This window comes from Stegostoma tigrinum, chromosome 17 (assembly GCF_030684315.1).
Source record: "Stegostoma tigrinum isolate sSteTig4 chromosome 17, sSteTig4.hap1, whole genome shotgun sequence".
In the NCBI taxonomy this organism is placed as follows: Eukaryota; Metazoa; Chordata; class Chondrichthyes; order Orectolobiformes; family Stegostomatidae; genus Stegostoma; species Stegostoma tigrinum.
In genome coordinates this window covers 35,036,294-35,042,293 of record NC_081370.1, presented here as the reverse complement: position 1 = coordinate 35,042,293, position 6,000 = coordinate 35,036,294, and positions in this window count along the sequence as shown.

Genomic DNA, 6,000 nt, shown 5'->3' with positions numbered 1-6,000 from the left:
TAGATATACCTGTTGTGGCTATAGGAATCAAGGGATACAGTGGGAAGGCAGAATTAGGCAATTGAGCTCAATGTTCAGTAATGGTCATGTTGAATGGATGCACAGGGTCGTGAAATGAATGGTCTACTCCTGCTCTATCTGGTATGTTTCTATCCAAAGGATTTTCAAACTATTTTTATTCAATTTAAACTTCGAAATCCCTTCGAAAACCCCAAACATACACTCAATTACAATTAATATTGACCAAAGACAGACTGTTTGATACAGATATTATGGATGGAAAAAGAATATAGACATGGTAAACAAAATCATGAAGCTCACAAGTCCAGGTTTCAAAAGAGCGGGTTAAATTGTCTCTCGCAGTCCTTCTGATTTTTAGCACTGATTACACACTGTTGGCTCTGGAGTGACGGTCAGTCTTCAATCTGATAACTATTTGAGTGGTGTTTTTCTGTTAGAATTCTTTCTTTTAAACTTTCTTACTTTTTCCTTTTCACAAATAGACAGAAAGAAAGAGGGAGAGAGAGAAAGATGGATGGTTTCGGTTTGCAGGTTCTGGATGTTTCTCTTTCTGCTGACCTGTGCTTACACTTTTTAACATTCTGCGACTCAGCTAATCAGAGGGCAGTTGTTAGACAAAATTTCAGTAGCTCAGAAGACTCCCAACATCACTCAGGCACGAATTCTCCCACTCACTGTTTCAAAAATTAACATAGAACATAGAACATTACAGCACAGTACAGGCCCTTTGGCCCTCGATGTTGTGCCAACCTGTCATACCGATCTCAAGCCCATCTAACCTACACTATTCCATGTACGTCCATATGCTTGTCCAATGACAACTTAAATGTACTTAAAGTTGGCGAATCTACTACCGTTGCAGGCAAAGCGTTCCATACCCTTACTACTCTCTGAGTAAAGAAACTACCTCTGACATCTGTCCTATATCTTTCACCCCTCAATTTAAAGCTATGCCCCCTCGTACTCGCTGTCACCATCCTAGGAAAAAGGCTCTCCCTATCCACCCTATCTAACCATCTGATTATTTTATATGTTTCAATTAAGTCACTTCTCAACCTTCTTCTCTCTAATGAAAACAGCCTCAAGTCCCTCAGCCTTTCCTCGTAAGACCGTCCCTCCATACCAGGCAACATCCTAGTAAACCTCCTCTGTGCCCTTTCCAAAGCTTCCACATCCTTCTTATAATGCGGTGACCAGAACTGTACGCAATACTCCAAGTGCGGCCGCACCAGAGTTTTGTACAGCTGCAGCATAACCTCTTGGTTCCGGAACTCAATCCCTCTATTAATAAAAGCTAAAACATTTGTCGTCTGTGATACACCACTAGTAACTGGACTCCAGGATGAATATTTCCCATCAACCACCACCCTCTGTCTTCTTTCAGCAAGCCAATTTCCGATCCAACGGTAGTAGATTCGCCAACTGTAACATTGTATTGCACAGCTCAAAAATATGCAGCACTTGATTTTCACATTGCAATATTCTCCTGGTATTTCAGTTACATTGCAGTCAACTTCTATTCAGTTTATAGTCCCCAAACAGAAAAATGTGTCTTTAACAAGTCAACGTGAAAAAAAAGCAAGGAGATGGGACTGACTGTATTGCTCCTGAGCGTAGCCACGGAGTCAATGGGATGAATGGTCACTTCCTGTATTGCAATGACTCAATAACTTTCTAACTCTGACTTGTACCACACTGCACTTGGAATGCCAACTTAGATTGTTTAATTCCTGAACCAGGATAGGAGTGTTATTCATTGAGTCTCATTAACACCATGTTACACCGGCTGTGTAATTAAATCAAAAGCTTGCTCATAATTATCGGGTTTGGAGCTTCATTCTCCATAGTGAATGGGTAGGAAACAGCTGTAATAATTGGTGCTAAAAAGCATGGAAATTGATCTGACAAACAGAAAACATTTTAGTTCTGTAAAGACTTTGTGGGGGAACAAGGCAATCTGTGTGAATTGAGATGAAGAGCTGTTGTCAAGAAATATCATGACTATGCCATTTCCTTTTGTTTGGAGATTTATAGCCAGACAAACCTTTTCTTAACTTGACCCTACTCCACTTACCTGTCTTCTACAGGCATTGGCCTCTTCAACAATTAACTTGCTGACATGATAAGCTATTAACGGGGATGTCCTCCACAGTCCTCTATCACCTCCACAAACTGAAAGTATCAGGTCACTAGGCAAATATATAAAGTGTAAATTATTTGGTCAAATTTATTTTTATAGAAAGAATACAAAAAACCCCTCCTAAATACATTGCAGTACACAAATAATCAAAGTTAATAGGTTAACTTAAAAAGTGAAAACTGAAACATTTGGTATATCCTCAGCAAATCCTTTAATTCATAGAATCTGGTGGAAAATTACTTGGGTACACTCTCTAATAAAACTTTGTTAGCAGAAACTCATAGGGATAAGTAGTTATCTAGAGTTGCTGAGAAGATCTTTACATTATATCCAACTTCTTCCTTTTACTCAGATGCATTAAATAAGTTTAACTAGAAAATTCAATTGGCATCAAATTAGCATCATGATATTGCGCCAAAACAATATGATATTATTTTCTTAGCACTATGGAAGACAAGATTTGCTTGCAAAATGACTGCCTTATGGTAGACATCACTTGCAGTTCTGATCCCCACTTATCAAGGAGATGAAGCAAGAACTATTTCTACTTCTTCATCATCTTTATCTTAGTCAAATATACTGCGATTCTTCACGGGATATAACATGATGAAAAGAAAATGTAGACATTAAGGAGCATCTTAAAGGAGGAAAGGCCAAGGGAATTATGAAGGCACTGCCTTATGAAGGAAATATGAAAATTGAGAATGTGTAAGAGGTCAGAATTCCCATAAGCTGTGTTATTATCTTTGACTTTGTCCCAGGAGAAGGAATGAACCATTTAGATTCTTCAAACATGTCTCATGGGCAGAAGTAAACAATGCTATTCGATTTGTAGCAATAAGTAATTATGAAGTATATTGTTAAATTAGCAGTTGTAGTTTTATTTTGCAATAAAGTTTTTGTTTTGGTTTAAGAATAAAATCCAGTGGAATAGTTCTTTCATTTAATCATTGGTGCCCAAATTTCTCTTCAAACATTAATAATCACTAACAGGATCACATCACTTGTATATGGTGGGCAGGCTTTGGGAAGTCAGGAATTGCAGCAGAATTTCCAGCCTCTGATTGTAGCCACAATGTTTATATAGCTGGTACAGTTAATTTCTGATCAATGTTAACCTGAGGATATTGATGGTGATTGCCATTGAATGTCAAGGGAGGTGGTTAGATTCTCCCTTCTTAGACAAGGTAATTGCCTGTCCCTTCCGTGGTACAAATGTTATGTGCCACAAGTCAAACTAAGCCTCATTGTCTGAAACAAAAACACAAAACGCTGAAGAAACTCGGCAATTCTGGCAGCTTATGTGGAGAGAGTAACAGAATGAATGTGTTTAGTCCGATAAGGCTGTTCTGCAGAACTGGCCTGATTATTGTTGTCCAGGGCTTGCTGCTTTTGAGCACAGGCTGCTCAGATATCTAAGGAGTTGCATATGGAATTGAATACTGTCAAACAATCAGTGAACATTCCTAATTTTGATTATGATGTGGAGGTGCTGGCGTTAGACTGGGATGGACAAGGTCAGAAATCATGTTATAGTCCAACAGGTTTATTTGAAATCAAAGTTTTCAGAGCATAGCCCCATCATCAGGTAGATCAAGAGCAGAATGATCAAAAGATCATACAAATGGTGTGAGTGGAGTGTCGAATAATAAATCTCTGCAGGTGATCAAAAGTGTCAGACAGTGTGAGTAAAGCTTTAACAGCTGGAATAACAAACAAAGGGATGGCTTATAATGTGATTAAATGAGGCAGAGACATAATTACAAAAAGTTAAAAATAAGGTGGTGCTGGAGACAAACTAAATGTCCGGAATAACATGATAGGTATAAGAGTCACATGCTGAAGGTCTAACCAAAGTAATAAGTAATTCAAAACTTTACAAACTAATTAAGGTAGAGAGATCATAACAATTTATCAAGGTGATGGTGTCAAAACAGGACGGTAAGGAAGGTTTTACGGATACAGAACAGTGTAGGTGGGGTCACATGTAGCGCAACATGAACCCAAGATTACGGTTAAGGCCAAGTTCATGGGTATGGAATTTGGCTATCAGTTTCTGCTCAGCAATTCTGTGTTGTTGTGTATCTTGAAAGCCATGTTGGAGGAGGCTTACCTGAAGATTGGAGGCTGAATGTCCTTGTTTGCTGAAGTGTTCCCCGACTGGAAGGGACCATTGCTGTCTGGCGATTGTTGTGCGGTGTCTATTCATCCGCTGTTATAGCATCTGCCTGGTTCCATGTCCGTGGTGGGTGGTGTCCCATGTGTGATGGTAGTGTCCATGTTGACGATCAGTCATGTAATGCTGAGGTTGCCATGGCAGGACTGTGTGGTGTTGCGGTCGATGATGTCCTGAAGGCTGGGTAGTTTGCTGCATATAATGGCTTGTTTAAGGTTTAGAGGTTGTTTGAAGGCGAAAAGGGGAGGCATAGGTATGATCTTGACGAGATGCTCATCATCATCAATGACATGTTGAAGGCTGTGAAGAACATGGTGTAGCTTCTCCACTCTGGGGCAAGTGCTGGACGGCCAAGGTATACTCAATTTGTCATATCTTGTGTCTGTCTTTGGAGGAGATCGTTTCAGATTTTCACTGTGGAAACTAGCAATCGATAAATACAATGAGACAACCAATGAACTGGAACAGTTGACAGAGAGATCCATTGTGTAACGACCAAAGAAGAAAAACTGAATTGGACCCCTTACCTAATTCTGACCATGTAATAGAAGGAAGGTGAAGATAGTGCCATAGAGTCACAGAGGTTTTACAGCATGGAAAGCTGCCCTTTGGCCAATCATGTCCACACAGTCATCAAGCATTTATCTATTCTAATCCCATTTTCCAGCACTTGGCCCATAGCTTTGTAATTGTATGCATTACAATTATTCATCTAAATACTTCTCAAATATCATGATGGTTCCCAAGTCTCTCACTCATTTGAACAGTAGCTTCCAGATACTAACTAGTCTCTGGCTGAAAAGAGTGTTCCTTAATGCTCCTGTAAGCTTCCTGCTCCTCACCTTATAACTGACCCCACCCCAGTTATTGATCCCTCTACTAAGGGGAAATATTTCTCCCTTTGTAAAATTTTGTACAAATCAGGCAGCTCCCCACACAGCCTTCACTCTTCGAAGGAAACCAACCCTAGCCTATCTAACCAGTCTTCATAGCAGAATCACCCCAGCCCAGATAACATCCTGGTGAATCTCCTCTGCACTTTTTCCAATGTAATCACACCCCTCCAGCAGTGTGGCAACCAGAACCACGCTCATTCTCTGGCTGAGATCCAGCTAATGCTACATGCAGCTCCATCGTAACTTTCCACTTTTGTATTCACTGCCTTGACTAACAAAGGCAAGCATCCCATTTGACCATGCATACCAAGGTCCCTTTAGTTCTTTGTACTTCCTTGGATCCTACCATTCAACTTGTACTCCCTTGCTTTGTTAGACCTCCTTAATGCATCACTCCACACTTTTCAAGATTAAATTCCATTTGGAACTGCTCAGCCCATCTAACCAGTCTGTCTATGTCATCCCATACTCTAAGGCTTAATTCCTCACCATTTAACACATCACTAATTTTTGAGTTACTTGCAAACTTTACTGATCGTATCTCCTACGTTCATGTCTAGATCATTAATGTATACAACAAACAACAAAGGTGAGGAAAAGTCAGCGAACTATAGAGCAGACAGCCTGACATCAATGGTGGGCAAATTGTTGGAGGGGATCCTGAGGGATAAGATTTACATGTATTTGGAAAGGAAAGACTGATTAAGAATATGGCTCTGTGTGTGGGGAGTCCTGTCTAACTAACCTAATTGAGTTTTTTGAAGAAG